This window comes from Heloderma suspectum, chromosome 17, assembly GCF_057233095.1.
Source record: "Heloderma suspectum isolate Gila_16-S chromosome 17, 16-S_ref, whole genome shotgun sequence".
Lineage (NCBI taxonomy): Eukaryota > Metazoa > Chordata > Lepidosauria > Squamata > Helodermatidae > Heloderma > Heloderma suspectum.
In genome coordinates, this window is record NC_139474.1 from 2,193,999 (window position 1) to 2,213,881 (window position 19,883).

The window sequence follows — 19,883 nt, forward strand, 5'->3', positions numbered from 1 at the left end:
GCGCAGTAGGCCAGTGGCTGGGGAAGATGGGAGTTGTAGTTCAACACATCTGGAGGGCGCCAGGTTGGGGATGGCTGCTCTAGTAAAAAAGCAAAGTAGATCCTGCAAGCCAGAAGTCTGCCCATCCTCCCGATCCTTGCTTTTTTTTAGAAAATAAGGACCCCAAACCCTCTAAGCCAGCGGCCCCATTGCCACATCTTGTGGCAAGGAGTTCCACAAGTTAAATGCACCTTGTGTGCGACACTGGGTGGGCGGGAAGTCGCCGCCCCCCTCATTTCACTCCTCTGTTGCTCTCCAGCAGGACTGGTACAAGCTGAGCCCCATTATCCCCGGAGAGACGGCACCATCCCAGCTCAGCTGGGCTTCCTGCCCTGCTGCTGCCGCCTCCGTGCATTCTCAAAGCCCTCGCCCCTGCCCTGCGGGGACAGCCAGCCGGTTTGGCTGGTGCCGCCTGTTCTTGGGCAATTTGTTATGAATCTGTCAGAAAGCTCAAAAACTGCCGAGTGGCTGAAACTGGGCGTGTGTGCGAGACGGAGACAGCCGCTGTGTGTATGTCTGCGTGTGTGCACAAGAGGGGCCAGGAAGGCATGTGAGACAGAGGCAGGGGTGCCTGTGTGTGTGTGTGTGTGTGTGTGTGTGTGTGAGAGAGAGAGAGAGGGTGGGGGGCAGTGGGAGAGCAGAGGAAAGTGACAGCTGGGTTGTTGCGTTTGAGTTTATCACACACCACCATATCACGATAGCTTCGTGGAGACAGGGATGAACAGATCTGTCAGTTTCAGTTTCTCATTTCTCCAGTCTTACATCGGGTTCATCCCAAACTTTGAGAACTTTTTTTTAAAGTTTGCATGAAACATTGTATTTTTAAATGCAATTTTGCCTAATCAACACATTTTTGCAAGCAATTTTCCTAATATAATGCATTTTTTTAAATGATTTTCAGGAAGATACACATTTTGTGTGAACTTCCCCTAATATATATGTACTTTTGTATACATTTTTTGCTCAGAGACCTCAGTGGTCAAATTTGGAGAGGTACGAATTTCAAAGGATAACTGAGTTTTGGTTCATGTATCGAAAGCATAAAATTAGGTACGTTTGCATTAAAATGTAAAGCAAACAGATTTCTCCCCCATCCCTAATTCGAGAGTTAATGATATATATTTTATTTATTTGGGATATTGATATATTTCCACTGGGATCACTGGCTTATAAGAAATTATTAAAAACAGTAAAACAGAAGAATAAATGAAAGCCACCAAAATATGCCAGGATTAAAACAAGGTTAAAACAAGAAACTAAAGGCTACAAGATCTAAGGTGGTCCAGGTGAATAAAAAGATCTTCCTGGTGATGAAATGACAACAAATTCAGTGCTAGGCAAGCGGTCCAAAGCCGGGTGCCACAACGGAAAAGGCCCCGCTATCCCTGTTCCCCACCTGCTTCACCTGCAGAAAGGACGAAGGACAATCTTAATCCTTGGGCAGGATTCACGTGTGGGAAAGCCGTCGCTCCTGTTCACCATGTCCTAAGGTGTTCAGGGCTTTAAATGTTGAAACCAACACTTTGAGTTGTGCCTGGAAACAGACATGAGTGAATCTCTTCATAGTATTGGATTAAAGGGTAATGCTAAATTTAGAAATATGGTGACGTTGGAAATAGGAAGACCCCAAAGGGCAGGAGAGAAAACTGTATTCAGGTGTTCCAAAACTGTCGAGACATCAAGGATCAGGATTGCAGTAACACCTCCACCCCGACTTCTATGCCCTGATTGTTCCTTGCACATAGAGCCTACAGGCTGTACAAGTTGTCCACACACAGGCTGTGTCAGCGTAATCTTTACTCTCTGCAAAAATGCAGATTGTGCATAGGCTCTGGGTGCTTCCAGACAGAGGGCTCCTAGCGCTATCAGTCAGAAGGCCTTGTACGGCAAATTCCCTTAATGGATTTTCTGTGGTAAGACAAAACACGGAAGAAGCGATGGGAAAACATGGGAGGGTTATGAGTTGAAGACAATGTCTGAACACTCCCATAACATTCTGTGAATGAGGAAGAGCGATGGCGCCGTAAATGCCTCACCTGGAAGCACGCTCTGTGTGCAAGAAATAATATTGTGCAAAGAGGTGCACCAGATCTCCCCTCCAGGCCCTGATGGTACCTGGCTTTTAGCACATCTAAATATTTCTTTAGGGCTAAAGAAAGGGAGCTAGTTCAGGTTATACCAAAGTTCTGAACCTGAAGGGAAAACAGTTTGTGACCCGAGTGAGTTTAAGTGCGCTTATCCGCGCTGGGTTGCAGCCTTTGTGTGTACAGTCAAGGGAAGGGGAGAGAGCCCTTTAAAGCCCATAACGGCTTGGGGCCAGGTTATCTGAAGGATCGCCTCCTCCCATATGTGCCTGCCCACTCAGCGGCCCTCCTCCATGAGCCCCTGCCAAAGGAAGTGAGGCGGGTGGCTACTAGGAGGAGGGCCTTTTCTGTTGTGGCACCCTGGCTCTGGAACGAGCTCCCTAGTGAGGTTCACCTGGCACCTACATTGTATTCCTTAAGGTGCCAGGTGTAGACTTTTTTATTTTCCCAGCATTTTAGCATTTTAGCTTTCTAGACTTTAACTTTGCTGTTTTAAGTCTGTATTTTAAACTCCTGCACTGCTGCTAGGTTTTTATTGTGGTTTTATTGTTATATTGTGGTTTTAACGTTCTATATATATTTTAAATTGTTTTATTGTGCGCTGTTTGGTTTTAATTTTTGTGAACTGCCCAGAGAGCTTTGGCTATTGGGCGGTATAGAAATGAAATGAATGAATGAATAAATAAATAAATAAAGAGAGAGAGAGAGAGAGAGAGAGAGAGAGAGAGTCAGCAGAGCTGCTGAGGCCTATCTTTTGCGAGTGGCTGAAGTCATGACATTTTATCCATATAATGTTACAAGCATTGCATCCTCAGCTGGACAGTTTATATGGACAGTTTAGTTTGTTAAATTTTTCCTGCGATCTTATGCATGTTTATTCAGAAATCAGTTCTGCTGAATTCAGTAGTAAATACATTAGGATTGTACCTATTGTCATATGACTCATAACTCCCTGAGGGATAGAAGCTTACTTTATCACCCAAAAGCACTTTGCTTGTTTTTTAAGAGGTCAGTTTGGACGCCTGAGAGCCTCGTGTGGCGCAGAGTGGTAGGCGGCAGTATTGCAGCCGAAACTCTCCCCACGACCTGAGTTCGATCCCAGCGGAAGCTGGGTCCCAGGTAGCCGGCTCAGGTCAACTCAGCCCTCCATCCTTCCGCGGTCAGTAAAATGAGTACCCAGCTTGCTGGGGAAAAGGTAGTTAGGACTGGGGAAGGCCATGGCAAACCACCCCGCTACAGTCTGCCATGAAAACACCAGCGCAAGCAGCGTCCCTCTAGGGGTCAGCAATGACCCGGTGCTTGCACAAGAAGAACCTTTCCTTTCCTTTCCTTTCCTTTCCTTTCCTTTCCTTTCCTTTCCTTTCCTTTCCTTTCCTTTCCTTGGATTCTTGAGGTTTGAAAGTTTGTTTCTTTGTTTTTATATCCCTAAACAAATAAGGGGGATGGCATCACCATTCTGACATGTTAAATTGCAAGAAGTCCCATGTGACGCATTCTGAGCAAACGTCTTTGGATAAACACAGTTGTCATTCCGTACCATCATTTGCATCGTTGTTGATCAAAACTTGCATATGTAATTTCTTTTTCATATGACTTAGCGAATTCATAACCTGCCATTAGCGATGCATTAATGTGTTATATCTTAATTGTTCATAAAGAGCTTGGCCCAGCACCTTGAATGTTGGCAGCTTTGGACTTCCATGAACTTCCTCGTTCCTCTTCTGACCCAGGTTAGATCCACACCTGGAGCTCTTGTGCATAAATGCCCCCTTCATTTTGGCAAAGGGAGGTGGTTTCTTACATGCTGTGTGGACCAGTTCCCTCCAGAGAAACTGTCCGGGTTGCCGGAGAAGTCTGGAATTCTCACACCTGTTTGCAAACTGCTGTGTCAGAGTACTTCTGCCAGGCTTCCAATCTATCAGGCCAGTAGATTCAGATCTAAACTGATGACTGGTGCAGAGAGATGAAATGCCCCCAATCTCTCAACCGAAGCCAACACGGATATTTCCAAATACTTGCAATCTGCCAAATCTTTCAGTTCCATGAGACATTTTGACACAAATCCAAACTCGCATTCTGAATACACAATTTTTTAAAAACTCGGAATTTGAATGCTTTAACACTTTTGGCCTCATCTTTATTTATCTAATTTAAAAAATGATTTTGGCATCCTGCAAACATGAGATCTCATAAGCTTTTCAAACACGACCATTCCGTATAAGCTTAGAGGCGATATGCTAGTATGCTACTAGTCCTGATAGCAATATGCTCCCTCCAGTCTCAGAGCCACTATGCCTATGTACACCAGTTGCTGGGGATCATGAGTGGGAGGGTGCTCTTGCACTCATGTCCTGCTTGTGGGTTTCCCATGGGCAGCTGGTTGGCCACCTTGCAGACAGAATGCTGGACTAGATGGACCCTTGGTCTGATCCAGCATCAGGGCTCTTCTTATGTTCTCACATGCCAGGCATCAAATACTGTCAGACATGATTTGCCAGAGGTTTCCAGCCTGGGTGCTTTGGAAGCTAACCAGGGGTTCCTCAATGTGCAGTGCAGCTGAATAGAGAGCTTGTTGATGACCTTCCCTAGGTATGTGCAGCCAGGAATACTGGGTGAATTCCCCACCCAGGGTGCTTCCAGATGGAGGGGTCCTAGTGGTACCCATCAGAAGACATTGTGCATCTAGTCTGTCTCTTCTTAACGGATTTATTATTATTTATTAATTATTTTATTTTATTTACAGTATTTGTACCACACTCTTCAGCCGAAAAATGCTCCGAGAACGGCTTATAAAGATTAATAATGAAACAGTCCCTGCCCTCAGGCTTACAATCTAAAAGGCACAACATGAAAAGAAAAGGGATTGGGAGGGAAGAGGAAAAAATCAAAATCCAGTTCTTCTAGGTGTTCCGTCTGGCAGGGAAGCTCCCCACAGCTGCTTCCTCTCTGGCTAATGTATGGGGGCCCTTGGCGTGGGAGGCAGGGGGTACAGCTCTTCGTTCTCTGGCCAATAGATGAGGGAACAGGATGATCTACAGTAAGAGAAAAGACATTTGAAGCAGTGGGAAAATACAGGTTGGGTCAGAGTTGAAGACAACGTCTGCACCCCTCTAAAATTCTTTGAATGAGGCAAGGTGATGGCGTGATAAAAATCTCATCTGGAAACACCCCCATTTCACAGCAGGTGATGGTGAAACCCTACACCGCACCACGTGAACCAAAGAGATGCAAAAAGAGTAGTGTCACACAGCTTGAATGTTCAGCAAAAACCGGAAACTACTAGTGGGCACGGTTCTTTATGGACACGTACTGGTGTTGCCCTAACCCTTGGTATCTTTCTGATGAAAACCCTTTATACTTTGCAACGGAAGTTACAGTGGAAAACCAGTTCAGTTTTATTCCGGATGTGCCAATAAGGACTGCAATGGTGTATGGCTCATCCTTTTTATATCTTTCCAATGTGAATTGACTGTGTGCCACAGAACATACCCCAGAATCTTTTGCAAAATGCAAGGGTTCCCTGGCAGACACGCGGAGAAATTGTTGTGGAAAGTGTTCCCTGAAGATAAGAAGCTTGAAACCACTGTGATATAGCATTGCATATCCACTCAGTACTATGAAATTCTATATATCATTGCATGTCTCCATCAAAGACATGATGGAGACTCCATCCGGCTGAACATCAGGAAAAACGTCCTGACTGTTAGAGCAATACGACAATGGAATCCATGACCTAGGGAGGCGGTGGGCTCTCCCACACTGGAGGCATTCAAGACGAGGCTGGATGGCCATCTGCCAGGGATGCTCTGACTTGGATTCCTGCATTGAGCAGGGGGTTGGACTCGAGGGTCATATAGGCCCCCTCCAACCCTACTATTCTATGAGTCTATGAGTCAAATACTAAATACCATTGTATGACAAATGTCAAATACAGAAAAAATATCAAATGTCTGCTATCAAATATCATTTGTTTGTTTGTTTGTTTGTTTGTTTATTTCTATACCACCCAATAGCCGAAGCTCTCTGGGCGGTTCACAAAAATTAAAACCAAAAAGCACACAGTAAAACAATATAAAATATGAAAACATTAAAACCACAATATAACAATTGTTGTTCAGTCGTTCAGTCGTGTCCGACTCTTCGTGACCCCGTGGACCATAGCACGCCGGGCCTTCCTGTCCTGCACTCCCTCCTGGAGCGTGCTCAAGTCCATATTCATTGCATCGGTGATGCTATCTAGCCATCTCATCCTCTGCCTCCCCTTCTCCTTTTGCCTTCAGTCTTTCCCAGCATCAGGGTCTTTTCCAGAGAGTTTTCTCTTCGCATTAGGTGGCCAAAATATTTGAGCTTCAGCTTCAGTATCTGTCCTTCCAATGAGCACTCAGGGTTGATTTCCTTTAGGATTGACTGATTTGACCTCCTTGCAGTCCAGGGGACTCGTAACAACCAGAATAAAACCTAACAGCAATGCAGAGATTTAAAATACAGATTTAAAACAGCAAAGCTAAAAGTCATTGGAACCAAAGAGCTAATACACATTTTTGCAGAAAAACTCCAACAAGCAAACTGGAAGCAAATTTGTTTCAGCACAAATTAAGAGATTGGGAGCATTCCATGGGATGGCAAGGTTGCATGAAAAGCACACTTTCCTGCATAAGTGTGTGTGTGTGTTTATTCATTTATTTATTTATTTGATTTATTAGCTGCCCATCTGGCCAGCTACCCGGCCATTTGTTTTATCCTGTGTATTCACAGTGAGCAAGGTAAATGTCTTTTCCATATAGTCTAGGAGCAGCACATTCTACTAAAGCCTCGACAGAAATGTGTGCCTTGTTATGAAAAATCCCCTTCCCCCTGTATGGCTGTTTCTACAGCCTGATGGTAGTCAATTTGTTCCTGATTAATGGCCATTGATCGCGGCTGGCTACTGTGAGCCACTGGACTGTTTATCATGCCCATGGGTAGAAGCTGAAAGAAACAGTTTTTGCGGTCTTGAGCATGGACAGAGAGAACTCTTATTCAGAGCTTGCTTGCTGGCAATGCTGTTGAGAGGTTTTTGCTTGGTGGAAGCTGCTTCTAGGAGGCTGGACTGAGGTGCTCTGGGGGCTACGCTGTCCGGGTTCTGACTTACTTCCCACCAGCTCCACTCATACATTTGTAAACAGGCAGTTTTGTTATATGTCCCCAGGATCTCTCCTCACACGGAAACTGACCCCGATCATGGCTCCGGCTGTGGCTCCCAAACGCTTGGGGAAGTGGAGAATGCGTAACAAGAGGCATCGCAGGCCGAGGATCGCTGCGTGAGCCTCTCCACCCTCCCCTGCTATTACATGTTGTTGAAGGTTTTGCCATTCTGTGCTCCGCATGCCAGCCGTGTTCTTCTGCTCCGCGCTGGCCCCGCCCTCTGCTGAATTAACAGCCAGGGGGGTGCTTGTTCTTTCAGTTAAAGATGCATTTGACGCATACAGTATGCTACCAGCTGTTCAAAACATTCCCCGCCAGCCAGAGGGTGTCAGGGAGTGTGTGCTGCACGGTGCCTGGCGTCCATGCGCCTTGACATACCACATGCACTAGAGAGACCCCCGCGGTGCATTTCCATTCCCACGCGAAGATGTAATGTCGAGAGACCCCGGAGAGGAGGCTGAACCCCGGAGCGCAGCCATGCTAGCAGCTCCCACTAAAAATGGCACAGGGGCATTCTGCAGAAGGAAAACCAGGGGCGACATACAGGCGAGGATTTACTATGGAGAGGGACCAAAAATGGGGGCTAGGCTTGGTGAATAAGGAAAAGTGGTGCACATGGCAGCCTCCTTGTTTAAATAAGTATAGTTGTAAGTATGTGTGTGTGAGAGGGAGGCAGGCAGGCAGAGATGTGCTGTCCTGCCTCGTGGGGTTGCGGCTTGCTCCAGGAATTGGGCAACAGCACCCTGGCTTTCCTGTTTCAAATCCTGCACTGGTGACAGCAGGGCTGTGGACCTGTTGTTCTGTTTACAGCAGTTATCACTGCAGCAACAGCCCTTCAGCCGTCCAGAGATTTTTGAACAAAAGCAGCACCAGCACCTCATCCTGAAGCCGAGTTCCTCGTTGCGGGCCAGGCTCAGCCTTGGCTCTGGGCAGAGCTCCCCATCCAGTAAAAATCTTCCCGTCCTCCCAGTTTGCTTTGTTCCTCCCAGGCTCCACATGGAGGGACAAACGGACCGAGCAAGGGAGCAAAGCGAGGCTCTTGTGGCAAAGAGCTCCTCTGAGTCCCTGTATCCTCTCGCCTGATCTGGAGGGAGGCACACCCCCCTCACTGGATCGCACGCATGCATCTGCGTGTGTGTGGTGGTGGTGGGGCACCGTGCATGGCTGTTCTCCTGCAGGCACAGGGCGCAGGCCTCCCCAATGCCAAACAGGAAGCAACCGGGCTGCCTGCGCGCCCGCACACACATGTTCGATATCCACTGCCCGTCATGCAGCCAGGCCTCTACCTGCTGGGCCGGTCTGCTGTGATTAAGCTGGTGTAGTCATGCATTCTGTCGACACAAAGTTGCTGAGCAAACAGCAAGAGTTTAAGTGTCCCATAAATTTTCCTGCTCCTTGCCAATTTCTGTGCCTTTGAGGGCATGCAACACTTGTGCTTCTAAGGGTAACCTGCACATGGCGAAGGGGTTACCCTGGCATGTCTAAGGGCATTTCGGCTCAGGTCGAGGTGTTTGCTTGTAGCTTTGAAAGTGCCACAGCTATCTGGATATTTGCACAGGGGATCCGTTTCTTGGGGCCATGGGAGCAGCAGCTTCAGACCCAAATCAGGAGTGTCAAAACTGTACAGCAGCCTTCCCCAACCTGGTGCCCTCCAGATTTGTTGGACCACAGCTTCCTTCATTCCCAGCCAACATGGCCACTGGCTGGAGGCAGGCAGTGGAGACTGGTGGCTCCGTTTGTCGGTGGGGCAGTGAATCGGTCCGGATTTCAGTCAGAACCAGTCAGAGCTCTAAAGGAGCTGTCCAAGGTGCTTCCGCCTCCACTGGAGATGGGACACAATCATTGTGCTGATGATGAACTTTTATATTGTGCTTCTGAGTGCTTCAAAGCGCATGACCGGCTTTATATTGTCCACCTTACGACAAGCCTGTGAGGGACGTCAGTGTTATTCCCTCTGCATTGCAGGTGGGGGCGTGAGGCTGAGAGAGCCACCACCAGCTGAGATCATGGCCAAGGTGAGATTCCAACAGGGACCTCCTGACATGGAGCCCAGCCTCTCAGCTGCTCCGTTGTGCCCTGCTCCATACGAATGACAGTGCTGGCCAAGCTCAGCTGTCCAGCACCAGCTTTGTGCGCAGACGGTCCCAGGTTCAGTTTATGGCATTTCCTGTGAAAAAAAGGATTTCAGGTCACAGGGCTGGGGCCTTTCCCTCTCTGCCTGAGGGACCCCAGTGGCCAAGCTGACTGGGGATGATGGGAGCTGTAGTTTGGCACCACTAAAGGGCACCAGGTTGGGGAAGGCTGCTTTAGGGAGCTGTCGCCAATCGGGAGCGACAATCCTGGGCTCGACGGAGCCATGGCCTATCTCAGGATAAAGGAGCTTCTTATGACCGGTCTGCTGTGGTGGTTGGTTTTTTGGAGGGGTGGACATCCAGAGGTGCTGCACTCTCGTGCTGAAGAGTGAGGAGATCATCTCTTTCAAAGAAGAGACATTTTTTAAAGGGGAGGTCTCGAATTGGCAACACATTGCTACAGGAGCAGGTAGCCCAGTGCTTTTTCAAGTTAACAAGATGAATGTTCAGCTGGTCAATGGTCACTCTTTTCAAATGGATAGGTAGACAGACAGACAGACAGATGATAAATGGTGTGTGGGGGGGTTGTACTCCTGTGATTGCATAGCGGTTTGCGTGCAGGTTGCAAACAGGGCACCAGGCAGCATGTGCTTCAAGCAGCCAAGGGCTTGGGGCCTGAAGATTCAGGGTTTTAGTCACTTTCCTTTTCTCCAGGGGAAGGAGTAAAATCTCAGGGTGAGGGACCAGAATCAAGGTGGCGCCAAGAATTTCTCTCTGGATCTAAGAGCTTCTGAAGTTGGCTCTACATCACCCCACAGGATCCATCAGTCCAGCTTCCCACCCAGAGCCCAGCGTGCCTCTTCTCCTGCCAAGGGTCCTCTTCTGCCCCGGCCAGGTACTGTTAACTCCACCCCGGCCAATCAGGCTCCACCTCCTCACCTGGCTGGCCCCTCCCTCCAGCCCCCCTGGCATCTCAGGGCCTGAGCCTCCAGGGGTCTGGCGACCCCTGTTCGGAGGGGTGTTGATGCAAACAAAAATCCCAGCTCAGTGTGCCTGCACCAGCTGCGCCTGGCCTGGTTCTGCAAGCCTTCTTAGTGGGTCAAAGCAGCGCAGCCAGAGTGGGGGTGAAGTCAGCAAGGCTCACGTTCGCTGAGGCTCTCCAAGTTCCACCCCAAAGCTTGGACTTCCTGTTTCTGATTGCAAGAGCTCTTGCTCCCCCCGCATTCGAACTGGACGAGTGCGCACATTTTTTAAAGTGCACACCCAAATGTGTGCTCCCCCCGACCCCATGACTAAAGCATGAAAACATGCATTTCCCCCAAAGGCTCATTTTGCTAACATGCACATTTTGCAAAAGTGCACATTTTGCAAATGAGCGTCGGAAACTCAGGGATGTGCCAGTTTTGCCTGAAAAATGCATTTGCATTCAGGGATGCGAATGGGGCAAGTTTGGGTCTTGAATGATCGAAAATGAAATTCTCATATATCCCTAGCCAAAAGCGACCCAACACATTTATTTGTTTGTTTATTTATTTCATTTCTATACCACCCAACAGCCGAAGCTGTCTGGGCAGTTCACAAAAATGTTTCCAGATTGCTGTTTCCTCAGTGAAAGGAGGCATTCCTCTGCGCCCCCGCAAGCTTTGCACTTTCTGCTGGACGTATCTGGGGTTGGGTGGGTTTGCTTTGCCACCTGATCTTCTGCTCTTTCCCTGTGCGCCTCCCCTCGAGGAAGGGGCCACCCTCCTCCTGCAGTACCTTTTTCTTTACTAAGGTCGCCGTTTTCTCAGGCAACAATGGGAAAGCGGCCAGGAGCAGCCACCAGCTCTGTGCTCTCCATCAATTAAACCTTCTTGAACCATAGCTGAAACACCCTTTTTAAAAGAAAAAACCACTGCAAGAATCGGCCCTGTCCAACTCTCCACAAGGCCCCGGATCACATGAGTCATGCATGGTGTTCCTCATGTGTTTCCCCGCCTTCCTCCTCGCACGCACGCACACACACACTCCAATCTCCTTGGCTGTGTCTCCCTGCGGGAAGCAGGTTTGGCAAGGAGGGAGGGAGGAAGCACAGCTGGCGGGGGGTGGGTGGGATTAATGGTTACAGAAAAGTGACCCTGGAGAAATCTGGTTCTGCTGGTTTGGTGTCTTCCTTTCTCACGTACTCCTACTTGGAGGTGAGTTTCAGGAGTGACTTTTCATTTGATTTCCCCTCTTGGGTTTGGTGGAGACACCTCCAGGCAATGGGATGTTGAGGGGAACCAGCTGGAAAGGTTATTTTAGCACCTGCCTGCACGCACAAGGGAGGGTTCCTCCCACAGAAGACAGACCCATTTAAAAGTGCTGAAATCCAGATGCTTTGGGGGAGAATTCCTTGCTGGGATCTGAGATCGAGCTGATGCAGTCCTTTGTATGCTGACGATAGCCATCAGGGAAGCAACTTCCTGTGGTTGCCTTTTAAGGCTGTCGCAGATTCCTGCCCTTGCTGCTGCTGCTGTTGTACCATCTGTACAATATGGCGTGGCACTTTGCAGAGAGTGTAATAAGGAAAACAGACAGGTCCCTGCCCCATGGAGTTTACAGTTCAAAGTTCTGACCGTGTGGAGAGACAATTGCAGGAGGGAAGGGAGAAACAAGGGACAGATGTGAGCACATGCAGTTACGTGATTGAGAGTTAAGGATTTGAGGGCCAAATTACACATGATGTGAAAGATTTCCAGTCTGTTTCCAGGCCCAATTCAAAGTGCTGGTATTAACTTTCAAAGCCCTAAAGGAGTTGGGGCCAGGTTACCTAAAGGATAATGCCCTTGCGTATGCCTGCCGGGGTCCTAAGATCATCTTCAGTAGCCCTCTTCCAGATGCCCCAACTGAATGAGGTGAGGCGGGGGTACTCAGGAGAGGGTCTTTTCCGTGGTAGCCCCCCATTTATGTTATAGCCTCCCCAGAGAGACTGGCCTGGCACCTGCGTCGTGGTCTTTTCAGCACCAGGCAAAGACCTTTTCATTTTCCCAGGCTTTTTAGGCCTCCCATTTTGTTTTTAAATATGTCTTTGCGTTTTTAGATTTTACGGTGCCCCAGGTTTCTCACTCTGGTTTTTACTTTGGTTTTATTCTCTGGGGCCTCCCCATCCTCAATGCTTTGCTCTGAGGAGGAGGGGCCCGTTGGGGGTGAGTTGGCCCCAGAAATTGTGGGAGCGCCTGCATTGCCACCTAATTAATTGGCTAGTGGGGAGGGGGAGAGGAGGAAGAGAGGCGCCCTCCTGCCCCTAGCACCCGTGTTGACACCCATTCATGCAATGGAGACATTACTATATGGCATTCCCTGCCAAAAGATGATGTGGTTGTGACAGCCCCTAGCTTGGATAGTGTCAAGGGCTCCTTGGAGGCCTCTCTCAGTCTAATCCAGTAGCCAAGTCCAGACACAGACAAATGGATTCTTTTCAAAGCTTTATTCCTCTTTTACAACTTAACAACTCTACTGTTAGCAACTAGATATGAGCAGCAGAGTACCTATGCCCTAAGTGGGAACAGTTGGTCCCCGTTTGAAAGGGAATTACTGGCAGACCCCTGAACTTAAGGACTAGGGAGAGTCCCTCCCCTTTTCCCTTGAATCCTCTGGGCGCAGCCGTTGTTTGCGCGCCACCCAGGCACTACGCCTCCTTTCTGCGCCCTCCATTTGGCGCCGCTCTCTGCGTCGGCGTCGCGCGTCCATCGAGTCTGCTTCCCGCGCTCTCTCACTCCCAGGACCGCTAGGAATGCTAGGAATGCCGGTGGGAGGAATCTCCGTCAGCTGTTGGCCCTGGGAAAGAGGAGCGCACTGCTCTCCCAGGAGTGACTCCTCTTCCTCAGAATCAGAACTACTCTGGGATTCTATGGGCTCAGTGTCCACCCTGACAGATAGCTTTAAACTGGAGTTCATACAGAGGAGAGTGGAATTCATGGCTGTGAGCCTTGATGGAACCGCCATCTTCCGAGGCAGTCTACCTCTGATTGCTAGACGCCCAGGAGCAATCAGTGGGGTGAGGCTATTGAAACTTTCTCCAACCCAGCCAGCTCCAGATGTGTTGGACTGCAACACTCATCATTCCCAGCCATCATTGGCCAGGCGATGATGGGAATTCCAGTCCAACACTTCTGGAAGTCGCTGGGCTGGGGGAAACTGAGCTGTTGATCTCAAGACCTGATTGTCGGCATCTGCTGGAAGCCATCATCTGTCTGGGGCTCCTTGGAGAGCTGGCCTGGATAGATCTTTGGCAATGCTTCGGCCGACCTCTTGCAGGCACCCAGCGGCTGCTGCACAAGGTGGACGCAGCTGACGGGCGGGAGTGGTGGCGAGGCGGGCACACGTACGTGTCCCCCCAAAGTCAGCACGTGGGCACCCTGGAGCTGACCCAGCAGGGCTCTTCTTGTGCTCTTAGGACATCAGGAGAACCCATCACAGATCTCTTGTGTCGTGCGACATCTTTTGCCCCAACATTGGTAGTTAAACAAAACAAGTGTACTTCTTCTCACAATGTACTCCCACTGTGGATATTCTCAGAGCGCTACATTTCTCCCAGAGTAAACTGTGTCTGTGTAACCCCCGATTGTTGTGAGCAGTTTCCTCCTTTTGTGGGAAGGACACCCCTCATTCCTAGGGTCTCTGAGTTCCACCTTGAAGCTCCGTTTTTGTCCCCGTTCACAAATGCAAGCTTTTGTGTGCGTGTGAATGGGAAAAATGTGCATTTGGTTGCACATTTTTTTAAAGTGTGCACCCAAATGCAGACTTTCCTCTATTGACTAAAGTGTGAAAAAGCATCCCCCCCAAATGCACATTTTAAAAGCGCACATTTTCCTAACACATTTTTAATGCGATTGCAAGCTCAGGAATATGAAAGCTTTGCCTGAAAAAAATATAATCATGTTTGCATTGGGGCTGCAAACTGGAAAGGTTCTGATGTTTCACAAAACAAAACTAGATGCTTGTACATCCTTACTTGTTCCACAGCACAGGGCTTCCATAGACGCTGATGCTGCGAGCTTTATCACAGTTCCCCAGAACACATTTCCCTTCCGTCTGCAGTTGTTTTGATCTGGTGTCTACTACCCTCCAGACGAAGGGTGTTGCTCCTGCTGTCGGAAATGCAAGGAAACTGGTGGTTTGCATGTTTGGTTTATTTGTTTGCTTGTTTGTTTATTAGAGTGTTTCTAGCCCGCTTTCTGTCCAAATATGCGTCTGTGCCCTCAAGGCAGCCACCCATCGAAAACGGAGTACAATGAAAACAGCAAAACAACATATCCATAGAATAAACAAATTAAAAGAGGCAGCAGAGAAAACAAAGCAGCTGTAGTCGGCATAAAGCACTAGGAGGAGGAGAGAGGAGCAGCCTCACCACTATTCAGGTGACAAACTTCACAAAATAGCGGCGTTTTTGCGAGCACAGGGCTATGTGAACGTCCCAGGACGGAGAGGCCCATGAGGTGGGCACTGCTGCCCCCCCCCCACGCAGAGCTGGGCCTTTGAGGGCCTGAGCGAGGGGTTCAGATCATACCAGGACAGGACAGATCAAAGAGCGGACTTCGCACGAGGCGCAGTTATGCAATTTGCTGTCGCAAAGCCGGCGATGGCCACAAGCTTAGATGCTTAAAGAGGGGTCAAATCAGCCTTCCCCAGCCTTGCACCCCCCAGCTGTGCTGGGCCAAATCTCTCATCGTCTAACACAGGGGTGCAGAAACGCTTTCAACCAGAGGGCCGGGTTCCATTGCGGAGAAGCTTTTGGGGGCCGCATTCCAGTGGTGGGCAGGGCCAGAAGCGAAGGGCCAAAAATGCCAGCATGTTGTATCTTAAACTCTTCCTGCCTGTAAGGAGGCCTTCAGAGAGGCATTGCAACCTTTTAGAAAAATGGCACAAAAGCTGAGAAAGGACCAAGTGATCGGGGGTCAGGGGAAAGGGGGTGTAGACTTCGGGGGAACCCTGGAGGGCTGGAGTGGGATCCCAGGATGGCGGATTTGCTCTGAGGTTCTGCGCCCCTGGTTTAACACACCTGGAGAGCGCCAGGTGGAGGAGATGGAAGAGGGGAAACCCCTTGATGACTCTAAGTCAAGGCAGCTAAGTGGAACACCCATCTCCAGAGGCAGTCTACCTCTAGATCCCAGTTGCTGGAGGGCAACAGCAAGGTGGCAGCTGTCGCCTGCAGGTGGGCTTCCCGAAGGCATTGGACTGGCCACTGCTGGAAACCGAATGCGGGAGTAAACCTTTGTTTTGATGTTCCTGCCAGGCTCATCTTTGGTTCATCCAGGTGGAGATGGTTCTGAGCCCCAAACCATTTAGGGCTTTAAAGGTCACAAGCAGCACTTTGAACTGGGTGTTGTTTGCACAGAGATTGGCGCCAGGAGGATTCCTGCAAGGGCAGAAGACAAAAGTGATGCCTGAAGTGGCCCTCTCCTGGTTGAGTCCCTGGGCAGCATATCCAGCAGCCGTAATTGGAAGCTGAAATAATGGGTGTTCTGTGCGTTCAATGCTTCAGTCTCCCCCTCAAGCCATTTGCTTAGATGATGCAGCGCCTGACGATGAGAATGAATCGTAGGGAGAATCCGCATATTGAAAACGCTTCAGGTCACCAATGAGATACTTGCTCCAATTCACAGTGGGTTGACCTCATTTCAAATCTCATTTTATGGTGCCTTTTGCATACATTTAATTAAATGTATCATTCATCGGAATGCATTTGAACATCTCGATTTAATGTGTGGAATTTCTGTCCAACCTTTAATGCTTGCCGAAATTTCAAATTCATGAATGTCAAAAGCCAGATTTCATGAGTGGTGTTTTCAGGCTTAGAATAATCCATCCCCACTGGGGCAGGACTCAGGAGTGCATCTTCAGCAGAATGTGAGGATGTGATTTTATTTGCTTCCTTATGCGATCAGAATTGTTTTACCAAAGCACCCTTCCAACATTCCAAGCCTTATGAAAGGCTTCCCTGACCTCCAGATGGGTTGGACTACAACACCCCAAATCCCCAACCAGATGGCAGCTTTATGATAATGCTGGGGTGAATAAGCTTGAGGAATTAAATCTTTGTGAGTCCCGATATGAAAAGTGCTGATCTGCACCTTTCAGACTTAAGTGCATGGAAAATTAGGTATCCCACAGGTTTCACACTTCTCTGAATTTGCAATATGGTTCTCGGCCTTTGAAGCATATGGAGATGGATTTAATATAAACTTTGAGGTGATTCTTTCTTTCATGTCTAGGTTAATGTGGAAACGGAATGGAAGTTTGGGTAAAAACATGCAGAAAGATGGAGGTTGGAAGTAGGCACCACCCTCACCAAAATTAGGCTCAGAAGACCAGACTTTCCCTGAAAATTCACAAAATAACTCGGTTCATTCTGAGCCTAATTTTGACTCCCATCAGGCCCTGTTGCCCTCCCGATGACATCACTGAGAAGCGTGAAGGGCTCTGATCGCCACCGCCTCCTCCTCTTGTTGGGAAACTGAGCGCCCTGCAGCCCCTTTGGCTGAGTTGGTAGGAGATGGTCTTGCCTGCAGGGTGTTCCACAGAATCACAGAACAGCAGGGTCGGAAGGGGCCTAGAAGGCCATCGAGTCCAGCCCCCTGCTCAACCCCCTGGTTTCTTTCCCAGCAACAGCAGAAGGGGGTGGTGGAGGCCGAAAGGAGGCAGGTGAGCGCGCCTCCTCCTGTGCCCTCTCCTCTCCTGACTGCAGAGAATGTGTGCGACGTGCGTGTGTGCTGATAGTCCAGTAATCCTCTTGACTAGTTTCTCTTTCTAAGCCTCCTTATCTCAAGCACTGAGGCTCCAACAGTCCCAGAGAGTCCCTATTTTCTGTCTGTGGTCAATCACTCTCAATGGTATGGATTGTTGAATTCCAGATTGTTGTGACACGTGAACCCGGCTGTGCGAACAAACCATTATTTGTTAACCACGAACAACCCAGAAAGAGAACCCATGGCTTGTTGGGTTGTGGACTCTGGGTGGTTTAAACCATGGGCTCCCGTGACATGTGAGCCCCGAACCGTAGGTTGTTCGTGGGTTGTTTTGCCAAGCTGCAGAGAAGCAGGCAAGAGTGGTAAACCAGCTGCGCTATATGACGGCACTGCAGCACTGCAATGTCCTTTGGGATACTGGGAGAGAGTCGGCAAAGGAGGGGAGAAGCCAAATCCGCATCTCTTTTTGGTTCTGCATGAGAAAAGCAGTTTCCTGGAAGCATAGAGTTGGAAGGATCCTTGGAGGTCATCTAGTCTAACCCAGGGGAGGCTGGTAGCTCCGACGTCAGTGGGGCAGTGAATCCGCTCCAGGTTTCAGTCAGAACCAGTCAGAGCTCGAGAGGAGCTCTCCAAGGTGCTGACATCAGAGCTACCAACCCCCTGCTTAATGCGGAATAGAGTTTTGCCACTTCCACATGAGGCTTTTCTTGGGCAATTGCCGTGCTTCAGACACTGAATTTTCGGAGAGGTCTGTGTTCAAATTATGTCCTTTCGCATTTGTAGCCACCCTGTGCTTTCCTACTGCTTCTTCCATTTTTTCCCCCTAACACAAATAATCTGTTAAGGAGGGAATATTGGAATAGCTGCACAATACCTTTTGATTGGTAGCGCTAAGAGCCCTCTGTCTGGAAGCACCTATTGTAAAGCGAGACTAGATGGACTCCTGACTGCTGTGCAACATTCCTCTGTAATAACAGTCTTCCTGAAAGAGTTGTAAATAAAATGCAGGGGGAAACGTTTAATAAAAAGTGATCCCAGTACGTTCAAGACTTACTAGGGCAGCAGATTAAGAGACTGAGCTCTGAATCAGGACATTCCTAGACAGCATCTCTTCTCTGCCGTGCCTTAAGCAAGTCCCTCTTCTCTCTGCCTATGGAGGAAATAATAGCACTGGCCCACCTATCAAGGTTGTTTGGGGGGTTATTGGGAGAATGTACATAATGGGCTTTGGATACGTTCTATAAATAGGTTTGTCTGTGTTTTAAACATCAAAATCCAACTTTAAAGTCAGGTTCAAGGAGTGGTGTCATGAATGTGGTTTGAGGCAAAGACAAAATATGCTGAGCCATCTATTAAATGGCTACCGAGCCATGGGATTAACACTAACATTGTTTTAGGGCTTTCCCATTGAATCGCTGAGTCAAATGAACTTTATTGAGGGAACTTTACTGGCTTGAAAGGGGAATTTGGGACATGTGTGAAAGATTTCAAGGCAGCCTCCTTGCTTACCATTTTTGTCTCTTTTTGGGGCATCCATTCAAGGTCCTGGTAAGAGTAACCAGAACCAGTCAGTAGTAACTCCCTACTACTGCTCAGTGCCATTCCGCGTCTTTTCTTGTCTTGTTTACATGATGCACCAGTGTGAAGTTAGGAAGCATTGCCTTCAATCTAATTTGGCTTTGGACACCATCATTTAGGCTACATGGTGCTGTCATGAAGCCAAATCAGAGCGAAGGCAATGCTTTCCTGCACGCGCTCTCAGATGGCTTTCAGGCACCATCACATGGCCAAATCGGGTTAGCTACATTATATCACTGTGAAGCCAAATCAGAGTGAGGGCAATGCTTCCTGTCCACATTCTGGAGTCATGTAGAGAAGCAACAGGGGACATGCTTGCCAATCCAAAGCTGAGTGCACACTTCATCGCTGCTCTCAGGGGCCCTGAAAAATAGCCAAATGTAGGCTCTTTACAGCCTGGAAACAGGGTGGCAAAATGGGTAGAATTTGGTCTCTTCCACCAGGGCCGGCCCTATCATTAGGCAGGGTGAGGCGGCAGATGCTGGGAGGCAGAAGGAAGGTGTTCAAAGAGTGCGCCTCCCAGCCTACTCTGCACCCCCAAAGTTAACTTGCTGCCTTCCAGTTCAGTGGACTCCCATCATTAGCGCTGAAGACAGATTCATCTGCCAGTCCAGTCAGTTTTTGTACAGGGAGTGGGATGGGGCGCCATCTTGTCCCTCGCCTCAGGCAGCAAAATGTCTTGGGCCAGTCCTGTCTTCCGCTCTGATCTTTTCCGTGCAATAGTATGGCAGTGAGTGTGCTGGCCCTCCTGGTTGCACTGACAAGCGTGTAGCTTGAACCTACTTTTTCTGTACAATGATCGGGACCAGCGTAGCAATACGACATGGCACAACAGTGTTCTGCTTTGTGCAGGAGGAGACATGGACTTCCCTGAGAACACTGTTTAGTGCCGTGATGAGTTATTATTGTCTCATGGCTGTGCGGTCTGCACACCTGAGGATGCTTCCGCACTCCTCGTGTGACATCTATGGATCAAACTACCTTTTTCCTGGAGCCGGGGGCCACCTGGGTATGCGTTATAATTACCAACGACTTGCTCTGCTGTGTCACATGAATGCGTGAAATCCGCCCTCTCCGTATTTTGAGGCTTTTGAGGTTTTGCAAGCTGTCTGGAACAGATCGCCAATCAGGCAGGATACGGGTGGCATGAATTATTCTAGTGAGAATACTGCGCGGGCTGAGCTGGCCTTCTGCATTTAGCCACCTCTTGTGCGTGC

At 48.9% G+C, this 19,883-nt stretch overlaps 1 protein-coding gene across 2 annotated transcripts in view; it reads left to right on the top strand.

Moving 5' to 3' along the window:
• The window catches only part of NECTIN4 (nectin cell adhesion molecule 4), a 101,137-nt gene that overhangs the window by 41,445 nt on the left and 39,809 nt on the right, over positions 1–19,883 (top strand). Inside the window, exon 1 of one of the 2 annotated variants that reach the window (XM_084823948.1) lies at positions 14,671–14,760. The exons of the other annotated variant lie outside the window; for it this stretch is intronic. The gene's annotated coding sequence lies outside the window, so the exon portion shown is untranslated. Of the gene's footprint in view, positions 1–14,670; positions 14,761–19,883 lie in introns of those variants that run through there. 2 annotated transcript variants of the gene reach the window in all.